Below are 27,410 nucleotides of genomic sequence, written 5' to 3' on the forward strand. Positions count from 1 at the left end.
GGAGGAACCAAGCAGTGAGGTTCAATGATGTTAGGGAGCGATGAAACTGACCCGACTGATGGGTCAAAAGATCTGGAACTAGGTCCAGATGCCAGGGTTGTTCCAACAGAAATTGATGTAGAAAGGGGAACCAAACCTGTCGAGGCCAGTAAGGAGCAATGAGGATCAATGATGCCTTCTGAGCGATAGCTTTCTGTATCACTTGAGAGATTAGTGGGAAGGGAGGAAATGCATACAGAAGTCCCCGGGGCCAAACTTGGACTAGAGCGTCTCTGCTGGGCTGGCCTGGTAACGGGAATAGGGTGAAATAATCTCTGCACTTGCTGTTTTGGGGAGTAGCGAAAAGGTTGCAGCAAGGCTGACCCCACTTGAGAAAAATTTTCTCCACAATAGAATCTTTCAGAGACCACTCGTGAGGCATGAGGATAGCTCTGCTCAACTTGTCCGCGATTTGATTGGACTTCCCGGGGATGTGCATTGCTATCAGAAACCGCTGAGAAGAAATCGCCCATTGCCACAGTCTGAGAGCTTCTCGACATAGGGGATAGGACCTGGTTCCGCCTTGTTTGTTGATATACCACACTACAGACATATTGTCCGTCTGGATTGCTATCGTTCCCAAGGGAAGAGAGTCTTGAAGGGCTTGCAACGCTAAAAGCACTGCTCTCATCTCTAGAACATTTATATGAAAGTGGCATTCGTCTGGTTGCCATATGCCCTGGACAGTTCTGCCCTGATAATGCCCCCCCCCACCCGATCAGGGAGGCGTCCGTTGTCAGAGTAGCAACCGGAGGGGAAGGAACAAAAGGTCTTCCCAGGGAGAGCTGAGGGGAAGACATCCACCAAAGAAGATGATTCTTGCATGCTTGCCTAATCATGATGGTGTGAGACATCGGAAGTTGCTGGTATGACCATTGTGTGAAGAGCATCCATTGAAGGATTCTCATGTGGAATCTGGCTAATAGAAGTAGAGGGATAGCAGCCGCCATAATCCCCAGTACTTTCAGAACTGACCTGGCTTTGACTCTGTTGCTGTGGAAGAGAAGAGAGACCATTTTGCGTATGTCTGCTATTCTTTGATCTGTCAGTCTCGCAGACATGTTGACTGTGTCTAGATTCGCGCCTATGAAGGTAATAGCACGACAAGGCGACAAAACAGACTTTTCGCAATTTATTGAGATGCCTAACTTTTGACAAATGCGAAAGGTGTAGTCTCTGGCCATTAACAGAAGATGCTTGGTAGGAGCTGTGAGGAGCCAGTCGTCCAAATATGGAAACACCTGGAATCCTTGACGTCTCAGGTGAGAAGCTACCACTGCCATGCATTTGGTAAACACCCGGGGGGCAGTGGTGAGACCAAAGGGCAGGGCTCTGAATTGAAAGTGACTGGTTCCCAGCCGGAAGCGGAGAAATCTCCTAGAGCGTCTGTTCATTTTTATATGATAGTACGCATCCTGGAGGTCTATAGAGCACATCCAGTTTTTCTTTCCCAAAAGGGGAAGGATGGATTGTAGCGTGACCATCCGAAATTTTGTTTTCTTGACCGACTTGTTCAAGATACTGAGATCCAAAATGGGTCTCCAGTCCCCTGTTTTCTTTGGAACCAAAAAGAATTTGGAGTAGATTCCGGATCCTTGCTGGTCTGCTGGTACTGGCTGAATGGCTCTTTTTGCAAGCAACTTTGAAATTTCCAATGCTGCTTGATCCCTTTGAGCGGGTGGAACATCTGGGAGGGATTTTTTTTTGAATGATTTGGAGTACGAAAGAACGGGATGGAATAGCCTTCGGAAATGATGGACTGTACCCACTTGTCTTGAGTTAGGGATCGCCAGGCTTCTGGGTACAGTGACAATCTTCCCCCGACTGCCTCCGAAGGTGGACATTCGGGCAACACCTCAGGGATGCTGAAAGGGCTTATCGGAGAAGGTTTCTCGATTGCCCTGGTTCTGCGGACCCCCCCTGCCTCTAGGGCGACGTCTACCATTATTGTTCCCCCCTCTGCCTCTGGCGGGGAACAGACTCTGTGCGTCAGGCAAAGTCCCTTGAGATTGTTTGCGGAACCACATTTTCCCACTTTTCTGGCCTTTGGGGTAAGGCCTAGAAGGAGTAGAAAAACGGACTCCGACGGCAGAAAGAGTCTTGCCATCCGTCTCGCACCTAGTCAAGGTTTCTTTCACTTGAGGACCAAAAAGAGATGATCCATCAAACGGGGAATTAGTGAACGACGTTTTAAAGGGGTCCGCAAAGTTGCATAGCCGCATCCAGGCATGCCGGCGTAAGGCCACACCTGTCCCTGCGGCTCTGCTCGCTCCATCAGCCGCATATGAAAGGAGGCGCATGGAGGAGTTAGCTATAGAATTCAGGGTAGCCAGCTGAGTGTTCATCTTGTCCTGAAAACCCGCAGCTGTAGGATCCTTCAACATGTCACTCGCTTCCTTGATCAAGTCCCTTTGAAGACGAGTAAAATGGCATAGGTAGTTCAGTGAACGCATTGCAAAGGTCGCTGACGAGAACATCCGCTTCCCGTACCTGTCCATAGACCTAGATTCCTTGTTAGGAGGATGGACAGGCACCGAAGGATCAGCTAGTTCCTTCTTAGTGGCAGCAGCTACCACCATAGCATCCACAGAAACTCCCTTGGTCAGAAATTGTTTATCTGCTGGTGCCGTGATAAATTTTGAGGGTCTCCTGGGGGTGGGGTCCACTGAATCAGGAGCCGTCCATGCCTTTTTTGCTACCACCTGCATGAGGGGGTCAAAGGGGGGGGGACACCCAGGAGGTGGAAGGGCGAGAGCCAAACGCCTCAAGATACACAGATTCATCCTCCGAAGGGCTAAGGGCTGGCCAATTTCCCCTCTGTTTCAGGATTTCTAGAATGTCTGCAAAGGAGACATCTTCAGAAGGGGAACGGGGGGAACCCTCGGAATCCTCTAAATCTGTGTCAGAGGTGACAGACTCAGGTGAGTCTATGTGTTTCCTCTTACACTTTCTCTTCCTAGGGGGCTCTTCTGCCAATTCAGGAGAGGCCTCGGAAGAGGATGAGATCCCCACAGGGGATTCTTGAGGAGCTGGCTCTCTGCGGTCTGGGATGAGGGAGTGAGTAGACATGACCTGAGGCACCGAAGAGGGAGGGGCGGACGGAGCCGACTGTGGAGGTGAACCAGGTTCCAACACACTCCGCATGACCTCGAACGCACCCCTGTCAGGCAGAGCCAGAGGCCCCCGCTCCGAACGAGGACCCCCCTCGGCACCGACAGTGATGGTTCCGAGGCCAATGTCGGAGCCGAACTCACCAGCGCCGAAGCACCGAGAGGGAGAGCGGGGTCAGACAAGGGTCCGATGCCACTCACCCCCTCGGAGCTGACGAGGGAAGTCCGGCGCCGAGATTCTTCCAAAGAAGAAATCGGAGCCGATGACTGAGCCGAAAACATTTGTATCGGCTCCGACGCTACCAGTGTCTCGGTTCCGAAACGCCCCGGCTCCGAGCTCAAAGGAGTCGGAGGAGGAACATATTGAGGAACAGGGTCAGGCATCGGCTGATGAGTCGGGCTCTGAAGCATTTGGGCCAGTGCCTCGGACTTAAGTCGACTCACTACCCTCTGAAGGTCATGGTCCGAAAGCCTCGATGACCTAGAGGAGTGAGATCTATGGCTCCGTTCAGACAGCAAGGGAGATGCTGGAGCCGAATGAACGGAGCCAAGGGACAGTGACCTAGACCTCTTTCTAGATGTCGGCTCCGATGGTCTAATCGGAGCCGACACAGGAATTTCCAATGCCTCGGCTCCAGCCGGAGCCGAGGAAACCACAGAAGCTGCAGTCTGAGACTCATCGGCTCCAGCCGGAGCCGATGTAGCAGGAGGTTTCGAAGCCTTAGGCCTCGACTCAGAAGCTGGAGTCGAGGACCTAGAAGCCTTAGAGGGTTTGCCCAAAGTAACAGTAAGGGAACCCTCAGGCTTAAGCAAACCTCTTAAAATAAGTTTATTTTTTCTTTCCTGCAGGACTCTGGGGCTGAAGCCATGGCATACAGCACAAGAGTCCTGCAGGTGTAAAGGTCCCAGGCAGTAAACACAAGAAGTGTGACCGTCTGTCAGAGACATTTTCTGACAGCACGAGTCACACTTCTTGAAGCCTGAGACCTTTGAGTCCTTAGACATTGTTAAGGAAAGTGTAACCAAACACACACTCAAACACACTGATTACACTTTACACAAACTAAACTTAAAAATTATAACTTAATTATAACTAAAAATTATACTATCCCAAGTTTTTAGTTCCCTAACAAGAAACACAAACACTCCCTAAGGGGATGGAAAAGCCCAAAGGCCTGAGGGAAGAACAATACGTTCTTTGAGGAAGAAAGAGTGGAAAACAGGAGAAAAAGGGGTCTGAATCCACTAAACTAAGGGAAATAACAATAATCAATTAAATTAAAGGGGTTTAAGTAGACTAAACTTTACTCTACAATAACTCACCTGAAGCCGGTAGAAACCAAACACCTCGATCGCTGTAGCGGCAAACGAGATCTGGGGTAATACCGCCTAGCATTGTGGGATATAAGGGGAGCCTCGAGCCGGTGGAACCAACTCTCGAGCTTTTAGAGTGGCCGAGTCGGAGCCGAGGTCGGCTCCGAACCCATCCAGCAAGAATGAAGGCGAGATTGACAACTTAACATTTGGCAATTTAAAGCCCTCATAGCTAACGTAGAAGAGGTGTACACTTTTTTACCCCACCTATCCAACGCTCTAGAATATTTATCCAAAGGAACTGGATTCTTAACCACAGAAGCCCTGACACCCTTAGGCCCTTGAATAATAGTTTCCGGGTCAGCTCTAGGACTCTTATATAAATATTTATGTGCCTCTGAAACTCTGTAATACCCGTCAGGCTTGACAGGGGCAGGGGGTAAAGAATCAGGATTAAGGGAAGCTTCAGAAAAAACATCCTGAACATCTAAAACAGGGGGAATAGCCAAAGGTCTATGTTGTGGCAAAAACAAAAATTCCCTAAGCCTCTTACGAGAATCTGAAAAATCCTGACCTTCCCATTTGAAATGCACCCTCATGGAATGCAAGGTTTCAGAAAAGGAAAAATCCTCTGGAGGTGAAGCAGAAGGACAGGAATCCTCTGCATCAGAATCTGAATAGGGAGGAAAATCCTGAATATCCTCAGCTGAGGACTCATAGTAACCTGAGGAATGCTCCATTCCCTCTAAATCTGTCTCCACCCTAGGCCTCTTCTCTGGAGGGGGCATAGAACCCCTGATCAAAGTAATCAAATCCTCTGCCATTTTCAACATATGTTTTTTAGGAACAGAGCCTGAAGAACTAGGGCTATGGCCCGTGCCAGAAAGACCAGGTCTAGCCTTAGCAGGGCCTTTAGTGACTGAAGTAGAAGGCCTAATAACCTTTTGTAAGGATGGAACCACAGAAACTTGAGAAGCACCCTCGGCCTGGCCTAACTCCTGAGAGGCCAACTCCTGTAAAAGTAAAGGGTCCCCCTGGGATTCAGCCGAGACCTCGGCTGGATCCACAGATTCAACCGTAGATTCCATAGAACCGGCGTCCGCAACGGACGACTCATCCGGTTTAGACCTTAAAGATTTATCTTTTCGCTTTTTTTTTGTGGTAGCGGGCATCGGAGGATCCGATGGCATGTTGTAGTTACACCGCTTACCGAAAACAAGCCTAGCACAGTCTAATCTGCGTTTAATGGTGCGCTTATTAAATCTAGCACAAAAGCGACACCCGACTACGTCGTGCTCAGGCCCCAAGCAAGGAATACAGAGAGAATGATAGTCCCTATGAGGTATCTGTTTCCCACAAGAAATACAATTATTAACTTTTTCTGACATCCGGATTAACTGAGGCAAGAAAAGACAAAAAATTTTCCCCAACGGGGTACTTAGCCCAACTTGGTCTTCGGTCTGAAACTCGAAAATTGAAAATTTCAGAACGCCGAACGGCACTTGCAAACGCTGCTTCTGCTTCGGACCACTCAGCAAGAAAGACTGAGGATATGGCGGTCATGCGCTTAAGTACTATTACGTACTGACGTCAGCTCCGGGTGCCCATGACCGACGCCAGCCTAACTCTTTGGTATTCGGGCCGACCGAGGACAGCGGACTACCCACAGGTTATGACTGCAGCAATGTGAGACTAAGAACATCTGTAGAATCTGTCTGGCCGGAACTCGAGATTTGGGCAACAAGTTTAGAATCTGAGATTGTAGGACCTGAATTCTTTCTGATGGGAAAAATGCCCGCATCATTTTTGTGTCTAACTCTGCGCCTATAAAAGGTGATACGCTGAGATGGCCGCAGCACAGATTTTTCCCAATTGAAAGTGATTCCCAGCGAGAGACCCAAAGTTACTGTGGCCATCAGCACTCGAATCAGTAGATGCTTGGAGGTGGCAGTGAGGAGCCAGTCGTCTGGATAGGGAAACACTTGAAATCCTAGACTTCTCAGGTGAGCTGTCACCACTGCCAGACACTTGGTGAACACCCTGGGGGCTGTGGTGAGACCAAAGGGCAGTGCACGAAACTGGAAATGACTGGCTCCCAGGCGGAAGCGTAAATGACTCCTGGACTCTTGACGTATCAAAATGTAATAGTAAGCGTCCTTGAGGTCTATGAAGCACATCCAGACATCCTTCTCCAATAACGGGACAATGGACTGAAGGGTGACCATTCGGAACTTGGACTTTTTCACAAAACGATTTAATGAGCTTAGGTCCAAAATGGGCCTTACGTCCCCTGTCTTTTTTGGCACCAAAAATAATCTCGAGTAAGTTCCTGATCCGATCTGGTCGGTGGGGACGGGCTGGAGGACTCCCTTGCTTAGCAGCTTTGAAACTTCTACGGCTGCTTGATTCCGTTGACTGGGTGGCACGTCTGGGATTTTCCTTGTAGGAGGAGGGAGCTTGAAGAAGGGGATGAGGTAGCCTCCGGTTACAATGCGAAGCACCCACTGATCCTTGGTTATAGATTTCCAAGCCTGTCGCAAAACGACCCCCGACTGGCTCCGGAGAAGCACAGCCGGGCCACTTCCTAGGGATGGTGAGGGTAGGAGGAACCACGAAAGGAATCGCGGTCTCCAGTGTTACGGGGGCCTCTGCCACCTCTGGGGCGGCGTCTTCCTGAATCCCCCCCCTGCCTCTAGAGGGGGGAATCACCCGGTGGAGTAGGGAAGAACTTTTGGGATTTTCTGAACCACATTTTCCCTCCTCTCTGGGCCTTGGTGTAAGGTCTAGAGGGAGCGGAAAAACAGGCCCCAACGGCAGTCAAGGTCTTGCCCTCCTGCTCGCACCACGCGTGTCCTTCAACTTGGGTCCAAACAAAGAAGACCCATCAAAGGGGGAGTCGGCAAAGGAAGACTTAAAGGCCTCCGCAAGTGGACACAAGCGTAACCAGGCTCGTCTCCTAAGAGCCACTCCTGTGCCCGCTGCTCTACTAGCCCCTTCGGCTGCATAGGAAATGAGCCTCATAGACGAGTTGACTATAGAAGATAGGGTAGTCATCTGGGCACCTACGGTTTGGGTTAATGCCTCAGGAAGATTACCCGCAAGAGACTAACTCCTTGAGGAGGTCCCTCTTGAGCCTGGTAAAATGACAGAGATAGTTCAGCGACCGCAGGGTAAAGGTCGCTGAAGAAAGGGTATGCTTCCCGTACCTATACATGCTCCTAGAATCCTTATTAGGAGGATGAATAGACGTTGAAGCCTCTGCCACGTCCTGCTGAGTGGCAGATGCCACCACCATCGCATCTACTGCAACACCCTTGGTGAGGAATTCCTTCTGGGGAGGGGCTGAAAGGAACTTATTAGGTCTGGCAGGCACTGGTTCCACTGTATCAGGATGCTCCCACACCCTCAGAGAGATTAAATCTAACAACTCGGCAAAGGGTGGAGACACCCAGGAGGAGGAGGGTTGGGCCCTAAAGGCCTTGAGGAAGACTGACTCCTCAGCGGTAGGGGCTTTGGATTGCCAATCGCCTCTCTGACTCAAGATCTCAAGGATATCAGAGGAGACGTCATCCGAGGACGATTTTGGGGACCCCTCCGCATCATCGAGGTCAGTATCTGAAGTGACGGAGTCCTCTTGGGAATCAACGTGCTTCCTCTTGCACAGTTTCTTCCTTGGGGGTTCATCCAAAGCAGATTCAGAAGGACCCCCCCGGAAGAAGGGAACCCTCTAAGGGGGTATTATCCTCAGGCCCTGGGGCCCCACTGTCGTGGGAAAAAATGTCACCAGAGGCACTAGTACCAAAGTCTAGGGACGGTGAGGTAGAAACTTGCTGAACCGGCAAGGTCATGGCCAGCGCACTCCTCATGGCCTCAAAAGCAGGACCTCCAGACTCTGCAGAGGGCACTTGCTGAGAGACCACGACGGTACCGGGAATACCTGCGGCCGATGCTCCGAGGGGAAGACTGGGCATCGAAGAGGCCAGCTCCACAGTGTTGCCCTCGGCCCCCACCGAGGAAGACCCGGTACCAAACCCTGACACCGAGGACAGGGTAGGAATGAAGGTCAGAGCAGAGAAGCTCTGAGGGGGTCTCTGCTCTGACTGGACGATTCCGCTGTGTTCTACCAGCACCGACTCCAACGGCTCCAAGGGGGTTGGAGGAGGAATCAAATGCATGGAATGGGGAATCTGCTCCGAAGCAGAGTGGGCTGGAGCCGAGATCATTTTAGTAAAAACTGGGGACTGGAACAGCCTCTGGATAACCTTATCCAAATCCGAATCAGACAACCTAGAGGATTTGGAGGAAATAGACAGGGGCCGAGACTACTGTCTCTGCTCCGATAAAACAGGGGACCAGCTCCGAAAAGGTTCCAACACTATCGGATCCGAGATCGAAACTGTAAGTAAAGGTGTCTGTGCCGAAGGCGGCTCCGGGGCCGAGGGGGAAGAGTCTGAGCTGCACACCTCCAACGGCTCTGAAACCAAAGGAGCCGAAGTAGGTGATTGGCCTCTCTGTGCACTAACTTCCGGCTCCGACACCAATGGAGCCGAGGAAAGAGGCACCGAGGCAGACCCTTCAGCCATCGGCTCCGAAGCCATTGGAGCAGAGGAAGAAGAGGTCGATCTATGTTTCTTGGATGTTGGCTCCGACGGACTGGTCGGAGCCAACAATCTATGCTTTTTGGGTGTCAGGCCCGACGGGCTGGTCGGAGCCAACAACTTTTTCTTTTTAGAAGCTGGAGATGAAGCCAACGCTTCCTCAAAAGAAGGCTTAATAAGACCTTTTAGTATTAATTTGTTTTTTTCTTTCCTGAAGGACCCTGGAAGAAAAAGCATGACAAACACTGCATGTATCTTGTAGATGCTTAGGCCCTAAACAGTAAACGCAGACAGCATGGTTGTCTGCGACAGACATTTTATAATTACACTTAGCACATTTCTTAAACCCCGACTTCTGCTCCTTGGACATCTTGAAAACAAGGTAGAAACAGGTAGACAGGGCCCTTAATGTCGAAGATACAGTACACAGAAGCGGACCAATACACGGGCTAAAGCCCTCTAACTTAAACGGGCTTAGCCCGATACAACAGAAAAAACAAAAAAAAAAAAACAAATTCTTATCAGACAACAAAACCAAAGCACACAGTGAAGGTCAAAGGCCCTCTAATTTAAACGGGCCTTGTCCAGTATACCAGAAGTGCGAAAAATTATAAAAATTATAAAATTCACCAAACAAAGAAACACACGCTCACAAAGCTGTTAAAACAGCTGTTTGTTGAATTTCTGACAGAAACCCTAAGTCAAAGGACCAAAAAGGTTAATAAAATACACTTGGCTCCAGCCAAGTCGAGACCACGTCCAGCTTGAAAAGCGGCAAACGTGATCTGGGGAAGCAGGTGTGGTGCATTCTGGGATAAGGGGGAGCCCAGCCAATGAGAGACTTTGTTCTAGTGTATAGTGGCAGAGTCGGAGCCGATGGATCAGCTCCGAACCCATCTGTTATGAATGTAGGCGAGATAGGATCCCATTACATCCAGAGATTTAATCATGGACCAGGGCTTCTCTCAGTGACACCATTGGGGAGATCAGGGCAAAGAACATGCTGAATTTGTTGAGGGCTGAGGCAAACCCATCGGAGCATGGCTCTTAACACTGACAGAAAATCCTCTCTGCCACTCTGATATTGAGACAACACTCCTGAGGTATCACAACAGACCTGCTTAGTTTGTCCGTAATCCCACTGGATTTCCCCATGATGTGACACGAAGAGATCGCCCAATGCTACACTCTCACTGCTTCTCAACCAAGTTGGCAAGATCTGGTTCCTCCTTGTCTGTTGACTGACATACTATCCATCTTAATGAAAACAGTCCCGGATGGGAGAAAGTCTTTAAAGGCCTGCAATGCTAGGAGGACTGCTCATCTCCAGACATAGATATGTATCTTGGTCTCTTCAGGGGACAATGTACCTTGGACTGTTCTTCCCAAGTAGTGCCACCCAAAATGGGAGGCATCCATGGTGACCGTGGGCATGGGAAGAACAAACGGATGGCCTTCACAGAGCTGACTTCAATGAATTTACCAAAGAAGATATTTGTTGCATGCTTGAGTAATCTTAACTGGACTGGTTAACAGGTGTGAAAGAATGGACCACTTTACTGAAAGTGCCCATTGAATAATTTACATGTGAAAACTGGCTAGAGAAATATATGCCCTGGGATCCATGGCAGCAGCTAAGACCAAGACTAATCGGGCCAGAAGAGAAGAACTTATAATCACTTTCTGAGACCCAAGTACCTATATTTGAGTAGAGGGAAGACAAGACTACCTGTGTCCAGATGAGCACCTATGAACTCCAGATTCTGCAAAGGAGTGAGGTGAGGTTTGTTGCAATTGACAAAGATTCCCAAATGAACATGGAGTAAGTAATCCCTTGCCTGTAGAAGTCTATGCCTGGTTGAGGCAGTTAGGAGCCAATCAAGATATGAAAACACTCTGAATCCCAGCAGTCTCAAGTGAATTGCTACCACTCCCATGCATTTGGTGAACACTTCGGGGGCTGTGGCGAGACCAAAGGGCAGTGCTCTGAATTGGCAATGCTAGGTATCTTCTGGAGCATCTGTTCATTTTGATGGGATAGTATGCATACTGAAGCTCTGTCAGGCACAAATTTTCCTGTTGCAGAAAAGCCAAAATGGACTGAACCATAACCATCCAAAACTGAATATTGTACAAACTAATTCAGTTTGCGGAGATCCAGAACTGGTCACAAATCCCTGGTCTTTTCTGGCACAAAGAATCTTGAGCAAGTTCTGAATTCTCTCTGGTCTGGGGGACCTCTTTGGAGGACTTTTTCCCCTAGCAGTTTTTTTTTTTTTTTTATTTATTTCTAGAGAAGCTGCCTTCTGCTATGACTGGGTGGAATACTGGGGATTTTGTTCACATTGTTGAGACAGGGATTAGAGAAAAGGGTGTAGTATAACCTGGATAGGATTCTTTGCCCCTAGCCAGGCTCTGCGATGCAGAGACAAATGCCCCCCCCCCAGACTGCCTCCAGAGGGGAACAGTCAGGCCTCCTTTCAGGAGAGCGGACAGGGTTTATTCAAGAAAAAAATCTCGAAAGCCCAGGTTCTATGGGCCACCAATCAAGTTTCTCCCTCTACCCCGGAAGAATTATCTCAGTGTGAATTTTTAAAAGGACCCTGGGATTTTCTAAACCACATTTTTATACCTCTCAATGATTCTTTGAAAGAGGTCTTTGAGTGGTTGGGGAAAAAAAAAAAAAAAAAAAGAGAGTGTACACCCACAGCAGACAGTCTTCCTCTCTTGTCCACATTGGGGGAGGGGCACCCAAAAAGCCTGTCCAGACCTGAAAGCCTCCAGGATAACAGATTCCTCCTGGGAAGGGAGTGGAGGAGAAACCATCACCTTTTTGTTTCAGGAGCTCCAAGATGTCTCCACTAAAGGTGGCATCTTCAGGTGGTAATCTGGGGGACCCCACCCCATAAAAAAAAGTGTCCTCCATGATAGATTCCTTGAGAGAATCCAAGTGCCTCCTCTTACATGTTAGTTTCCTAGGGACTTCCTCAGTGGGGTGCTCTGGGGATATCAGAATAGAGAACTATATCCTGAATGACCAGCTGGAGACTACTTCAGGCTAGCTGTCCCAGTGAAAAGGATGGGCAAGGCTTAGCAGCAAAGAACTGGATGGGGCAGGGTTGCCTGATCTGAAGGGGGGATGGAGGTGTCTCTTCTCTAGACAAGGAGAAATCCATCTTCACAATCTCAAAGGAAGAAAGCCTAGGGGATACAGAAGTCAACAGCACAGGAGCCAGAATTTCACAAACCACCAGATCCTGCAACCCACAAGCACTCCAAAGGAGAGAGTTGGAGCCGAGCTATCCAGGCCTGAAGTCAAAAGGGAAGAGATTTCTTTAAAAGCTTCAGAGTCTACTCCAACTCCCTGGACCCAGTGCCAACGCTTTGGCTCAGAGTGTATTCTAGCTTTTGAAGGCTCAGAGCTGGTCAGCTCAGGGAAACTATCGCAGTTAAAGAACAGATCAGAGGGCTCTGAAACAGTGGATCAGATGAGAGAATGAGATACTAAGGGGGGAGTGGACAAGGATCCAGTGGGATTCAGAGCCAGGAGAGCCCCCATCTCTATCTGTGCTCCGAGAAACTTCATCAACATCCTATCCACATCTGCATCTGAAAAGCTCCTGGAACAGAGAGATGAAGTGGTGGACAGAGATCAAGAGTCTTTGTGGAAATCGCTCCAGGAAAGGAGAAAGGGAGCAGTAACGATAATGGATCCATTAGGAGTGTAGGGGTACAGATCAGGACAGACCATTTCAAAATGGTCAGATCAGAGACAGACGTACCCAGTTTCTTATGTACTTTTGAAGGGGGCTCAGATGAAGGAGCTGATGTGGAAGAAAGAACAGACCACCTTTCACAGGACTCCTTTTCCTTAGACATTAACTCTGACTTACCCTTGCCAGACTTTTTTGTAGGGGGTTTGAGGCCCAGCAACTGAGGAAGTAGTGGAAAAAGGAAGAAGGCCTCTTAAAACTAACTTGTCCCTCTGGTTGGTTAAAGCTCAGGAACCTAAAACAAGAGTAGATTGATCAATCCACTTCTAAATGAGCACAGCCTAGGCAGTACATGCATTCCCTGTGGGCATCTGAATTGGGAAGCTTATGCCCACAGGTAATGCACACTTTGAACCCTGTAGGCTGGTCAGCCATGATATACCACAAGCAATAACCATACAGTAGCTAGAAAAGAAAACAAACCCTAAGGATAGAAAAGTTTTTTTATATATACTCAGAAAAGCAAGAAAGAGGAAAACTACAAACAATGGTAGAAAGAAATACTCAAAACGAGTAAAGCAGGAGTACCAAGGTTGATTCTTCAACAGGGTACCGAAAAAAGCAGCTACAAAGTGAGAGAAAAAAAATCAGCTGAAATTAGCTCAAAAGACTATGGGTTGGAGGTAGGAGTGCAAGATAATCTAGAAGTAAAAGCTAACTCATGACAAACACGTTATAAGAACTCAAACACTCAAGAGCAGTTGGATCCACTTCTGAAGCTAATGGCAGTACACAATATCTGAGACATGCTAGGCTGGCAGGCATTATAGGTAAAGGGAGGAGCTTGAGCATTCTTGGATCCGATGATCTGGTAAAAGCAACCGAGTCGGATCAGATGAATTCAAATGCAAGTAATATAAATATAATTTAATATTACCTACATTTGAATTAAAAATTTGGTTAAACACAACCGGATTCTCTTTGTTGTTATCCTTTGTCCTATTGGCTTCACCACATGGAATTAATCTGTGTTTTTGGAGTTTGTGAATATTCCAAGAGTTGTTTTTTGTTACTCTCCCGTTACCTCTTCTCTGTTTTACACTCTAGCCATAAATGCTCCATTTTTTCACATCTGCCTGCATCATGTCCCATTTCCCTACAAATATAACATTTCCTCTTATCACAGTTTTTAAGTGATCATCCTCCCCACAGGGAAAAAAATGTTGGGTTGTCCAAAATTCACAACACCCTTGATTCAGTCTAAATTTATCAAACTAGGAATACGTATATATTTTTTTTCATTTTCAACACAATATTAAAACCCTGTCCACTAGTCCAACCCCCTGATGTCATACATTTTTTGTAATGCCCATTATTTCTTGCTCTTTAAAGTCTCTTTCTACTTCAGGTCAGAATTGAATGTGTATTTTCTTCTTTGTTTCTCTACTACATGCTTTAACCACAAACAAATTCTATGGATTATACTTCATTCTTTCCTCATATTCACTTGGAAATCTTTCCATCATGACCCCAGTCCCAAATATGTCACAAAATGTCTCCAAGAATAAATGTTCTTACCTCTGATCATTCTACAAGGAATAAAAGCTCAAGTGTCCCAAAGTTCATACCCGTTTAATCCTTTCTCGCCCTTGTTTTGGATTCTGACAAAAAACTTCATTCAGCATTTACATCACTTTTCTTATTTTCCTCTTGTTCAGCTCTCCATCCATTCTCCTTCACAGCCTCACAGATTTCATTTACTTGCTTCCTGTAGAATGGACTCCATTTCTTCCGATTGTATCCTATCTATGATTTCTCTCCAAGAAATATATTTTCTGCTCTTGGGCCTGCTTTACACCATCAGTTCATTAGGTTTATCATCCCACAACTCTCAACCAATTACACATTCTTCCTTATGTGATGCACACATAGTACATTCAGCAAAAAGGTTACAGGTTCATAGGTGTTTACTAGGCTAATGACCACAAGGGTCTTTTTAAGCCTAGCCATGTATCCCAAATCTGACAATTTTGTTGAAGAATGTTCAGTATCCTGTACCAATTCCAAAACAATGCAACAGCACTGGCACTCACTTCCATGCTTTCCAACATCTTTCTCAACTCTTAACATCGTTCTCCCAGCCACCACTGTGCTAAGACTGGAATGAGCACTAAGTAGGGGAAGTTCCCTTGTGTCCAGGCCAGATTTCCCACAGTAATGAATGTCACCTCAGGCCTCCACTGAAGAGGCGACTGGCCTACTGGGACTAACCAGATCAACAAAAGGTAACAAATACAATAGACTGAACTTTCCATCCTTCAGAAGGAAGGGAGGCAAATCCTGAGGGATTGGTACTGGCAGGGAGTACATGGTCATTAGACCAAAAGCAGTCTTCAAACTCCCATGAATCCAGTCACAAATCTGAACTGCCTCTCTGCCAAGTTAAAAAAATATAAGATGGGCTGGCTAAGACAGGCTTCCTAAAACATTTGTGTGTGTAAGTGGCGGAGCTGTAGTAACAGCAGTGCAAAAGTGAGACAGCTGCCCCAGGTGCAAGCAGTTGGGGGATGCAATTTTTATTGTAATGCAAGCGTCCATCAGCTCCCAAAATGTCCCTGCAGTAGCACCATCAGCAGGGTAAAAATAATTTAAAATAGCTGCGATTACAAATTTAAACAGCTGACAAAATTAAGTCAAGTGTATTTCATAACTGTAGCAAGAAGTCTATATTACAGTTAGCTCCTTGCAACATTTTTTCCACTCCTAGTGTGCAGATAAGCAAAGAAGTTGTTTTTTCCAACTTCGAGGATTTATCTACAGCCATGGTAATTCGAATAGTGGAGATGCAGATGACAAACGTGGGGAGGCAATACTGACAAAGTGGTTACTGCTCAAGACAGACATAAGAAAATAATACTTTGCAGGAAAGATAGTAGGCCCATAGAATACACCACTTTAATGGATTCAAAGATATTGGAAACAGATAAAGGAACAGTTGTGGCAAAGACTAAAGACAGCTGATTAAGGAAGGCATCTGTAGCACCCAGGCAGCTGTGACCAATCACAGTTCTTAACATTTTTGTAAAGCCTATGATATATTGCATTTAGCAGACACAGGCAGCAAGTCTGTGCAATGACACTGAAATTTCTCAAAGCTTAATCCAAGAGATTTACTTATTTACAAGAGGAGAATGAACCATAATTAGCACCCTACAAAGCCTAATCATAAAATGTGGACTGGTTGACTATGGTACTTTATTTCTTAAAGGTATTTTCAGGAAGTGTTGTTTCAGTTAAGTATAATACATCAAAACAGCAATTTATGAGGATATAAATATTACAAACCAAATGTTACTTTGAAAGCCACTGTTCAGGGGGGGGGGGTGACAATGTTGCACCCCACCATAAACACTACCTGTTCCAAAGTCACTGCATCTCAGGGAAAGTTTAGTTTATCCTGTGAAGTCATTTCAGTGAAGTGCAATTTTGGAAGCTCGGGCCTGAGCAATTAAGCTTCAGTGAATCTGAACATGACTGGTAAGAACACATCAGGACATCAGACATATGTAATCAAGAAGCAAAGAAAACTCACTCCTGGAACATTATATTTACTAAAAAAAAGCACAAAATATTGCATGGACCTATATGAAGATAGCAAATGTAGGTGAGAGAGCGCTACGCACCATCTGCCATGCACAATTAAACAGCAAGAGACAACAGAGCAAGTTAAGCCTGGGGTGTATAGTACAGTTGTGTAGTTCACTTTCCACAGTAGTAGGCGTTCGAATAAACCACTGTTGCAAAAGCCATTATATAAGAGATATATATTTGGCCAAGGATACCATACATCTGGACCTTCTACAAAGTTTCATGCTCCATATCCTTGAGTGTTGTATTGTCTGCCCCCTCCTTGAGTGTTGTATTGTCTGCCCTTAGCATGATCAATCAGGTCAGTATAAGATGGATGTATGGACATGCCAAAGCTTGGAGTTTTCTTCCCACATCAGGGAGGTTGAAGCCTAAAGCTCCAAACCATGTTGGAAAAAGTAAAAGGGAGTAAATGAGAAAGGGGGGGGGGGTACTTGGACAGCAAGAATTCATTCAAACATCTGAATGTTATATAAACTAAACAACTCTACTATCCTCATTACTAGAACACTGTTGCAGTATCCAGTATATATGGGACAATTACCAAAGCTCAAGAAGAAAGGGTGGATACAGAATGTCCAAAGTCCAGAAATCCATGAACAACTGCCCTAAATAAGCCTGCTCTCACAAAGTGCAGTTTATAATATTTGGCAAAAGTATGAACAGAGGACCAAGTTGTGAAAGTCCCAGATGTGGCAATTGCTCTAGCAGAGTGATCCTTGATATTCTGAGGCAGATTTTATTTATTTATGTATTGGCTGACATTTGTTGACTGGGAAAATCCACCGGGTCAGAAACCCATTTTCAGTAGAGGCCCAGGGAGAAAAGCTCATACAAAATGCTTATCACATCAAAATTTTACAACACCTATATACATTTTCATCATGATTAATGCACAATTCCAAGTCAATACATAACACAAATACATGATTAGTGATGCATACAGCACATCTTTTATACAGTCTGGTTGAGTTATTAGCAATACCCCCTCAGTATAAGAATGGCAGTCTTTATGGAGCACAATAAGAACAATTTATTCAAGGAAAGTAATGCAACGAGAAGGACATAGCTTGATTTGTGTACTTAATGACAGGACAGTGTTGGTCCTGGTTTAATGCAACAAAGTCAAAGAGGTTAAGAAAAGTTGAAAAGAAAGTCCGCAAATTTAAAGAGTGCAAAGAAAGGATGTGCAAGATCTGGGTTTTTATTTACGGAGGTCTGTAGTGTTGGACAAAAGGACATAGCTGATCGTTAAAGTGTATTTTTTTTTTCAGTGCAACTTTGAAGATTTTTATAGAATCAGGTTGTACAACAGAGGAGAGGTACAGCATTCTATAGTTTTGCTATCGAGTGGGAGTACAGACTTTGTCCGGCCCTTTTACTGGGTTTGGATATGCTTGTTTAGTAGACCAGAGATTCCATGCAAGTATGTGGGACTGCAAAATACAGTGAAGTGAGGGGCAATTTTCTGGATTATAAATTAGTTTATGGCAAGTACCAGTTGGTTGTATTGCAGGTACTGGGGGAATTCAAACCATTTCAGTTCCTTGATGGCCTTGCAGTGGTGTGTGTACCTATCTTATAATAGCAGGACTGTTTGTTGCTAAGAGATGCATGGAGGTTAGTGAAAATGGGGGACCCATAGAGTAAAAAAGTAGGAGGGTATTTGCTAGCTTTATTTCTGTGGATTTACCCATGCCTGTAGAGTTTGCCTAGCTTAATTTTTTTTATAGAATTAAGCAGGTGTTCAAAAGGGCAGTTTGTCATCTACAGTGATGCCCAATAGTTTTGCAGTCTTCAATTTCAGTATTACTTTAGGAACAGATTTTTAAAGTCATGTGGTGGTGATTTGGATGAAAATAGTAATAGTTTAGATTTTTTGGTATTTAGTAGTAGCTGTGCCTCATTTAGCCAAGTTTCTATGGTTGAGAAGGCTTGCTTTTTTTTTTAAAACAGGTCTAGGAACTTGCTAGAGGGGGATATGAGAGTCGCCAGCATACTGGATAAGTGAACTTTGAAGGGAGACTTTGTGGAGATCACTTATGAATACATTAAACAGCAAAGATCCAAGAATGGACCCCTGGGGGATTCCAGTGTTATTAACCATATAGTTGGTTGGTGGTTACACCATCAGACAGGTTGTAAACCAGGTAAGGGTATATGAGGAGCATCCCAAGTTTGCTAGTTGTGGGAGAAACTTTGTATGTGATACTGTCAAAAACACTGGATAGATCTAATAAGATTAGTCCACAGCTTTGTTCATAGTATCAGTGAAAGAAAGTAAGGCTGTAGTAGTGCTGTGTGCAGGACAAAAATGATGTTGGATGGGGGACAGAAGATTGTCTGAGAGGTGTTTTAATAGTCGAGTATATACAGACACTTCTAATATTTTCGATAGTGGTGACAGAATAGAGACTGGTCAGTAATTAGCTAGATCATTAATATTTCCACCTTTGTGCAGTGTTATGATAGAATTCTTCCAAATTTGCGGGGGACTGAAGATTCTGAGATGGACCCGTTTACTAGTATACTAACAGGGTAGGCTATTACTTTGGCAGCAAGTTTCAAATATTCTGGAGAAGGTTAGTGAGCAAGGTTTTAGTTTAACAGTTTAAATATAAAAAAAGGTGTGGACTGGCTTTAGCAGATTTTTGCTGATTAAATATGAAATGTTTGCAAAAATAATGGGTCTGGATTAGTAGATAAGTCTCCCTAACATTTGGGGAAATCGGTGATAAGAATAACTGTTAGCCTCCTACATAAGTTTACTTCTCTGCATTTTCTTTTGAGAACTTCAGCAGAGGAATTATCACACAAGTTCTTGTTAAAGTCTCTAAAGTCATATCCAAAAGCATGTCATCTTGACACTGCCCCAGCTACAGAGGCTCTAGAATCACCATTTACTGCATCACAGGCTCTATAAATAGTCACCTACTATGCGCAATTAACCATTTCCATTATACTGGATTTTAAATCAGAATTTGGTAGGATTGCCCCTTAAACACAAGACCATCCTTAAAACACAAAAGTTTGGCAACTGAAGGCCTTGGAAGCAAAGGCAGAAGTAATACAAACATTTACTGATTCATTGGCAAGTACTAGGCTAACTGCCCTTGCGGGCCATTTTTATCCTAGCCAATTTCCCTTTTTGTGCTTGAAATAACCTCTCTCGTTTTGTTACAGACTGGCCTTACCCATCCCATGGTCGAAAATAAGAAGTTATGTACCTACCATAACGTTCCATGTTAGTTGTCTTCTCTCGCCTTCTTTCTTGCTGGATGGGTTCGGAGCCTATCCTCGGCTCCGACTCGGCACTTGCTAAGCTCGAGAGCTAATTTTACCAGCTCGAGGAAACCCTATATCCCATGATGCAAGGCGGAGACTACCCAGATCTCGTTTGGTAGCTAAGGAAATTAGGAATATATTCTTCCAACTGAAGAGGAGGAAGAAAAGGTAACAATACTAAAAATGACAATCAAACATCATAATCCTCTAGAAAGGATCAACCTAATCTAGTGACACTAGAAGCTGATTAGCTAGAAAAAAGGATAAAACCTCTTAATAGAAAAAAGGATAAAACCTCTTAATAGGAGAGGCATAATCTTCTCGGTCTGACCAGGCTAGGGGGATGGAGGGCGGGATGCAAGAAAGAAGGCGAGAGAAGACAACTAACATGGAACGTTATGGTAGGTACATAACTTCTTAATGTTAAGTTGTCAATCTCGCCTTCATTCTTGCTGGATGGGACCGCTTCCCTAGCACCTCTATCCTGGGTGGCTCAATGGAACAGACTCTTGAGAACGGTGGAACCAAAATTCGCTTTGTCTCTGGAGGCCAAGTCTAATTTGTAATGTGAAACAAAGGTATGAGGAGAGGCCCATGTGGCTGCTGCACAAATAGTGTCTATTGGAAGTCTAGCTTGAAAAGCTGTCTATGTAGCTAGAGCTCTGGTAGAATGGGCTTTTGGCTTAGAAATCAATTCTTTGCCTCTGAGCTGATAAATGCAAGTAATCACAGAAGACAGCCATCTGGATAAAGTAACCTTGAAAACTGGAAGGCCTTTCCTGTTCTCTGCATAGGATAGAAACAGTTGATCAGATTTCCTAAAAAGTTTAGTTTTGTCCAGATAATATCTGAGCTGGCGGTGAACATCAAGACAATGTAATTTTTGTTCCGCTCTATCAGAATAATTCGGGAAAAACACTGGAAGATCAATGGATTGATTTAGGTTAGTCTGCGATGCCACTTTTGGTAAGAAAGACGGATTAATCCTTAGAGATACTTAGAGATACCCTGTCTTTGTGGAAGATTAAGTAGGGAGAACGAATGCAGAGAGCATGAAGCTCAGATACTCTCCTGGCAGAAGTAATGGCGACTAGAAAGAGTGTCTTCCAAGAAAGAAATTTCAACTAACGGGCAGCCGCAGGTTCGAAAGGGGGAAAAAATCAAGGATGTTAAAATTAAATTTAGATCTCACTGTGGTGGGGGGTCTCTAATCGGAGGTTTAAGTAAAAAGATACCTCAAAGGAATGCCTTGCAAAGTTTATGTGACATAATGTTGTGGTCCAAAAGGCCTATATGAAAATTCGAAATGGCTGCCAGCTGAACTTTCTGTGGAGGAAAAGGATCCTGAATGAAAAATCTCAGCTAGGAAGTCCAAGACCGAATGAATCGGAGCAGTATAGGGGTCTATGTTCCTAGCTTTTGCCCAGAAGGAGAAAAGTCAACATTTACTAGTGTAAATCCTTCTGGTAGAAGATTTTAGGGAAGCTACTATGATACCCCGGACGGGATTAGAAATTATAGGAAGCCTGGCTAAGGATGGAAGTGGAGCAACCAAGCAGTGAGGTTGAGAAAAGGTATGAATTGGTGCAGCTGCCCCGACTGGTGGGTCAAAAGATCTGGAACCGGGTCCAGATGCCATGGCTGTACCAAAAGATAACAGGGGCAATGAGAAACAACTTGGCTCTCAAGGCGGTTGCTTTCTGAATTAGTTGAGGTATCAGCGGAAAGGGGGGAAAGGCATAAATAAGTCCCCGGGGCCAATCTTGGGTTACGTCTCTGGGGGGATGGCCTGGAAGGGGGAAGAGAGAAGAAGAAGCCTGGGCATTTGCTGTTTTGAGGTGTAGCGAAAAGGTCGCAGCAAGGAAGGCCCCACTTCTGAAAAATCTCTTCCGTCACTGATTGTTTGAGACACCACTCGTGAGGCATGAGAATAGCTCTGCTCAATCTGTCCGCTATGATGTTGGATTTCCCAGGGATACGTGTTGCTATCAGAAACCGCTGAGAAGAGATTGCCCATTGCCAAAGTCTGAGAGCCTCTCGACACAGTGGATAGGACTTGGTTCCGCCCTGTTTGTTGATATACCACACTACAGACATATTGTCCGTTTGGACTGCAATAGTTCCCAAGGGGAGAGAGTCGTTGAGGGCTTGCAACGTTAAAAGCACTGCTCTCATCTCTAGGACATTTATGTGCAGATGGTATTCGAAAGGTTGCCAAGTGCCATGCACCGTCCTGCCCTGATAATGCCCCCCCACCCGATCAGGGAAGCGTCCGATGTAACCGTGGCGACCGAGGCAGGAGGAACAAAGGGTCTGCCCTGATGGATTTGAGGGGACGATATCCACTAGGTCAGATGTCTTTTGCAGGTTGGAGTGATTATGATCCTGCGACGCATGGGTAGTTGTTGAAAGGACCATTGGGCGAATAGCATCCATTGTAGAAGACGCATGTAAAAACGGGCAAAGGGAAGAAGTGTTATGGCGGCCGCCATAAGACCCAATACTTTCAGAGCAAATCTGGCCTGAATTTTTTAACTGAGAAGAATCACCTGGACAGGACTTGTCCAAGTTCCTTTGGTCTGTTAACTTAAGTTGTACGGTGTCCAATTTTGCGCCTATAAGAAGTAATAGATTGACAAGGTGACAAGGCAGATTTTTCGAAATTTATAGAAATCCCTAGCCCTCTGCAAATGTGAATGGTGCAATCTCTGGCCTGGAGAAGTTGATGCCTGGTGGTGGCAGTGAGGAGCCAGTCGTCTAGATATGGAAACACCTGGAATCCTTGACGTCTCAGGTGAGCCGTAACCGCTGCCATACATTTGGTGAACACTCTGGGGGCTGTAGTGAGTCCAAAGGGCAGGGCCCTGAACTGGAAGCGACTGGTCCCCAGCCGAAAGCGGAGAAATCTTCTGGAGCGCCTGTGAACTTTTATGTGATAGATCTTCAGGATGCGTACTATCGAGCACATCCAATTGTCCTTGACCAGAAAGGGTAGAATGGACTGAAGCATGACCATCCGGAATCTTGTTTAGTTTGCTCAGATCTAATATTGGTCTCCAGTCCCCTGTCTTTTTTGGAACTAAAAAGAACCTTGAGTAGATTCCGGATCCTATTTGGTCTGCTGGGACTGGCTGGATGGCTCTTTTTGCTAGCAGTTTTGATATCTCTAGTACTGCTAGTTCCCTTAGTTTTGATATCTCTAGTACTGCTAGTTCCCTTAGACCGGGTGGAACGTCTGGAAGGGTTCCCTTTTGCTGAATTGGGGTTTGAATAAAGGGAATTTTGTAACCTTCGGATATAATTGACTGTACCCATTTGTCTTGAGAAAGGGAAAGCCAGGCTATTGGGTACAGCGATAATCTTCCCCTGACTGCCTCCGAAGGTGGACAATCGGGCAACATCTCAGGGATGCTGGAAGGGTTTGTCAGAAAGAGGCTATCTGCTACCCTGATTCTGCAGACCCCCTCTGCCCCTAGGGTGGCGTCTATTATTGTTACCCCCTCTGCCTCTGGGGGTAAACTGACTTCGTGCATCAAGCGTGACTCCTTGAGATTTGCAGAACCACATTTTCCCTCCCTTCTGCCCTTTGGGGTAAGGTCTTGAAGGGGTGGAGAAAGACTCTTACGGTAGAAAGAGTCTTGCCATCTTGTTCGCATCTAGTCAAAGTGTCTTTCACTTGAGGTCCGAACAAGGTCGAACCATCAATAGGGGAGTTTGTGAAGGACGCCTTGAAGGGGTCTGCAAAATTACAAAGCCGCATCCAGGACTGACGCCTTAAAGCCTGCGGCCCTACTCACTCCATCGGCTGCATAAGAAATGAGCCACATGGAGGAGTTAACAATGGAGTTAAGGATTCCTAGCTGTGATCTAATCTTATCCGGAGACCCAGCAGCTGACGGATCCTGTAAAACTTCTCCCAATTCTTTAAGAACATCTCTTTGAAGGCAGGTGAAGTGGCACAAGTAGTTCAGCGATCGCATGGCAAAGGTCGCTGAAGAAAAAATCCGCTTGCCGTACCTGTCCAAAGTCCTAGAATCCTTGTTATGAGGATGGACAGGTAACTGAAGGATCAGCTAGTTCCTTCCTGGTGGCTGCAGCCACCACCATGGCATCAACTGGGACACCTTTTGTCAAATATTGTTTATCTGGTGGGGCCGTAATGAATTTAGAAGGCCTCCTAGGAATAGGTTCCACCGAATCCGGAGCCATCCACGCCTACAGAGCCACTACATCCATAAGAGGCTCGAAAGGCGGAGTCACCCAGGAGGTGGAGGGTTGAGATCCGAACGCCTCCAGGTATACTGACTCGTCCTCGGAAGGATTAAGGGAGGGCCAGTTCCCCCTCTGCTTAAGGAGTTCAAGGATGTCTGAGAAAGACATCCTCAGAGGAGGACCTTGGGGATCCCTCAGACTCATCCAAGTCAGTATCAGATGTAATAGACTCGGGGGAGTCTAGATGTTTCCTCTTACATGTCCTCTTACGCGGAGGTTCACCTGACGGATCAGGAGAAGCCTCGGAAGAGGAAGATATTCCCAATGGGGAAACCTGAGGCATTGGATCTCTGGGTCTGGGTGCAAGAGAGTGGGAAGAGACGTCAGCAGGCACTGTAGTGGGAGGAGCTGATGGAACTGACCGTTGACTAAGCCCAGGGGCTAGTACACTCATCACCTCGAAGGCTCCCCCATCAGAGAGACCAGAAGGTTCCCGCTCCGGAGAGATAGGAGCTCCAGGCCTCACCGAGAGGGAAGGCTCTGAGGCAGATGTCGGGGCTGAGCTCACCAACGCCGAAGCCCCAAGAGGGAGAACGGGGTCGGACAAGGGTCCGATGCCACTCGCCCCCTCGGAGCCGACGAGAGAGACCAGACACCCGGATCCCTCCAATGAAGGCCTCAAGGAGGAAATCTGAGCAGAGGACAACGGAGCCGAAAGGGGTGGTATCGGCTCCGAAGCTACAGCAGTCACGGCTCCGTGGAGCTCCGGCTCCGAGCTCTGTAAGAGAGTCGAAGGAGGAATGTTTGGTGGATGTGAAATAGCTACCGTCTGTTGAGACGGTCTATGCAGCATTTGGGCCAATGCCCGAGACTTTAATAGTCTACTCACCACTCTCTCGAGGTCGTGATCAGACAGCCTGGACGACAGAGAAGAACGGCTCCGATGGCTCCGCTCCAAGAGCAAGGGTGATCTCTGAGCCGAAGGTATCGATTCTAGTGAGGGGGATCGAGATCTCTTTCTAGAGATCAATGGAGCCGAAGGAGCCGAGGATACGTCGGCTCCAGCCGGAGCCGATACTGAGTGTACAGATTTGGCAGTATCAGCGCCGGATGGAGCAGATACTGTGACTTCTAGAATGGAAGTATCGGCTCCGGCCAGAGCCGATCTCGACACTGGAGAAGTTAAACCAGTAGCCGACTGCTTGGGACTTGCAGCCGAAGGCTTGATAGGTTTTGAGGGCTTCCCCGGCGCCGACTTAGTCAGGGAGCTCTCAGGCTTTAATAAGCCCCTCAATATCAATTTATTTCTGCGCTCCTGCAGGACTCTTGGGCTGAAGGCATGACAGATAGCACAAGAGTCCTGCAAGTGCAGAGGTCCCAGGCAGTAAACACAAGAAGTGTGACCGTCTGTCAGAGACATCTTCTGACAGCACGAGTCACACTTCTTGAAGCCCAAGACCTTTGTGTCCTTCGACATAGCTGTGTCGAGGAAACACAAGTTGTCAAGAAAAAAAAACAGACACACAAAAAAACATCCAATCCAAAAATCTAAACTAAACTAAACAGGGATACAACACAGTCAGACAAAAAAAAAAATCCCTGACAGGAAAAATTTAGGAAAGGGGAAGGCCTAAGGCCTAACCTAGGGAAAGGGGATAAATAACCCGAAAAAAAAGGGAACACTAACGGGAATAGGGTTAAAATAAGCGTTAAGATTAACAAAAAACAACTAAAGTTATGAAATTTATGAAATTTAAAAGGGGTGAGACTAAAAGTCTTAAGAAACTTACTTGGAGCTGGTAAAAGAGGCACCTCGTTAGCGAAGCGGCAAACGAGATCTGGGTAGTCTCCGCCTTGCATCATGGGATATAGGGTTGCCTCGAGCTGGTAAAATTAGCTCTCGAGCTTAGCAAGTGCAGAGTCGGAGCAAAGGATCGGCTCCGAACCCATCCAGCAAGAATGAAGGCGAGATTGACAACTTAACATTTATATATTACCTCTAATGAGAGCAAACAGGATCATACCACAGACAGCGGAGGGGACCCATGCATGGGATTCAGCATTTAGGAACAGACTCTGTCCATTAGTTGTACAAAGGGCAGTCCTGGAGTAAATTTTCTGTAAAGACCCAAGTTGTGCTTGCAAAATGGACAGGGATGAACTTTGTATTATGTGGATGCAGAGTCTACTCCACAGCAGCAGTATCCTCTGGGAGATATACCTGTCCCTCCAAACTGTTCTGCTGGTGTTGCAGAAGAGGTTTAGATCCCTAGACTAAGTACTTCTGATGCCATTTGACTTGTTGATGCATAGTACATCCATCAGTAATGGGCAGGAGGGTGCCTTGTATGCCAAAGGTCACCTCTTCGCAGTATGTAGGATGCGGAGTATAGTGACAGGGCTTAGAGTCAGTCCATGCAGGACATGTTATTTAGGCCTTGTATCCTTTTAGTAAAGTTTCTCTGTGGGTATTCCAATTGTTGCAACTGTCTGAACAGATGCAAGCTAAATGGGGCATTATACTCAATAACTGGCTTAGGACGACTACATCCCTAGACCTAGATACAATGTCTTGGTTTATAAGCAGTGCAATATAGAAAAGCCTCATTACAATAGACATGTTGATCAAACAAAGTTAGGTCACTGTCTACAAAAGTTCCCAAATCTGGACAACTATGTCAACTCAGAGGCATACTGTCAATGTGATAGTTCCCTGGGACAGATGACTTCCCAAAACATAGAATAAAAAGAAGTTATGTACTCACCATAACATTCCATGCGAGTTGTTTATCTCGCCTTTATTCTCACTGATGAGTTCGGAGCCGATCCTCGGCTCTGACACACCCTATAGCAAAGCTCAAGGTTTGCCAGTAGCACAAGACCAAGCCCCTTATCCCACAATGCACTGCTGGAATTACCTCAGATCTTGTTTGCTGCGAGTATATACCTTTTTTTCTTTTTCTACAAGGAAGCACTTCCCAAAGGGGAAGAATAAGTACTGAATAACCAGGATGGTACTAGCCTCCAAGACAACTGTCAGCCAGGAGGGCAAAAGAGGGAGGGACATGAGAATAAAGGAGAAATAAACTCCTCACATGGAACGTTATGGTGAGTACATAACTTATGTGAAGTTGTTAAATCTCGCCGTTTATTTTCACTGATGGGTAGTGTCCCTAGCACCCTCAATCTTGGGTGGCTCATGGAAGTACTTTTTCAGTACCGTGGAACCAAAGGAAGACCTGTCCCTGGAAGCCTTATCTACTTTGTAATGAGTGATAAAGGTATGAGGCTTGGACCAAATGGCTACAGCACAAATATTGTCAAGGGGCAATTTAGCTTGAAAGGCAGAAGACGTAGAAACAGCTCTGGTAGAATGAGCTTTGCAGGTTTGTGTGTCAATGGCATGTTTGCATTCACATAAACAAAGTATATACAATCTGATAACCATTTAGATAGGGTTGTTTTAGCCACTGGATTACCTTTTCTGGCCT

The 27,410-nt window shown here is 46.0% G+C and overlaps 1 protein-coding gene across 1 annotated transcript in view; it reads right to left on the minus strand.

Moving 5' to 3' along the window:
• The window catches only part of FBXO25 (F-box protein 25), an 813,655-nt gene that overhangs the window by 619,748 nt on the left and 166,497 nt on the right, over positions 1 to 27,410 (minus strand). The window lies entirely within an intron of this gene.

The sequence above is a fragment of the Protopterus annectens genome, chromosome 1.part1 (genome assembly GCF_019279795.1).
Source record: "Protopterus annectens isolate FY-2018-M chromosome 1.part1, PAN1.0, whole genome shotgun sequence".
NCBI lineage: Eukaryota > Metazoa > Chordata > Ceratodontiformes > Protopteridae > Protopterus > Protopterus annectens.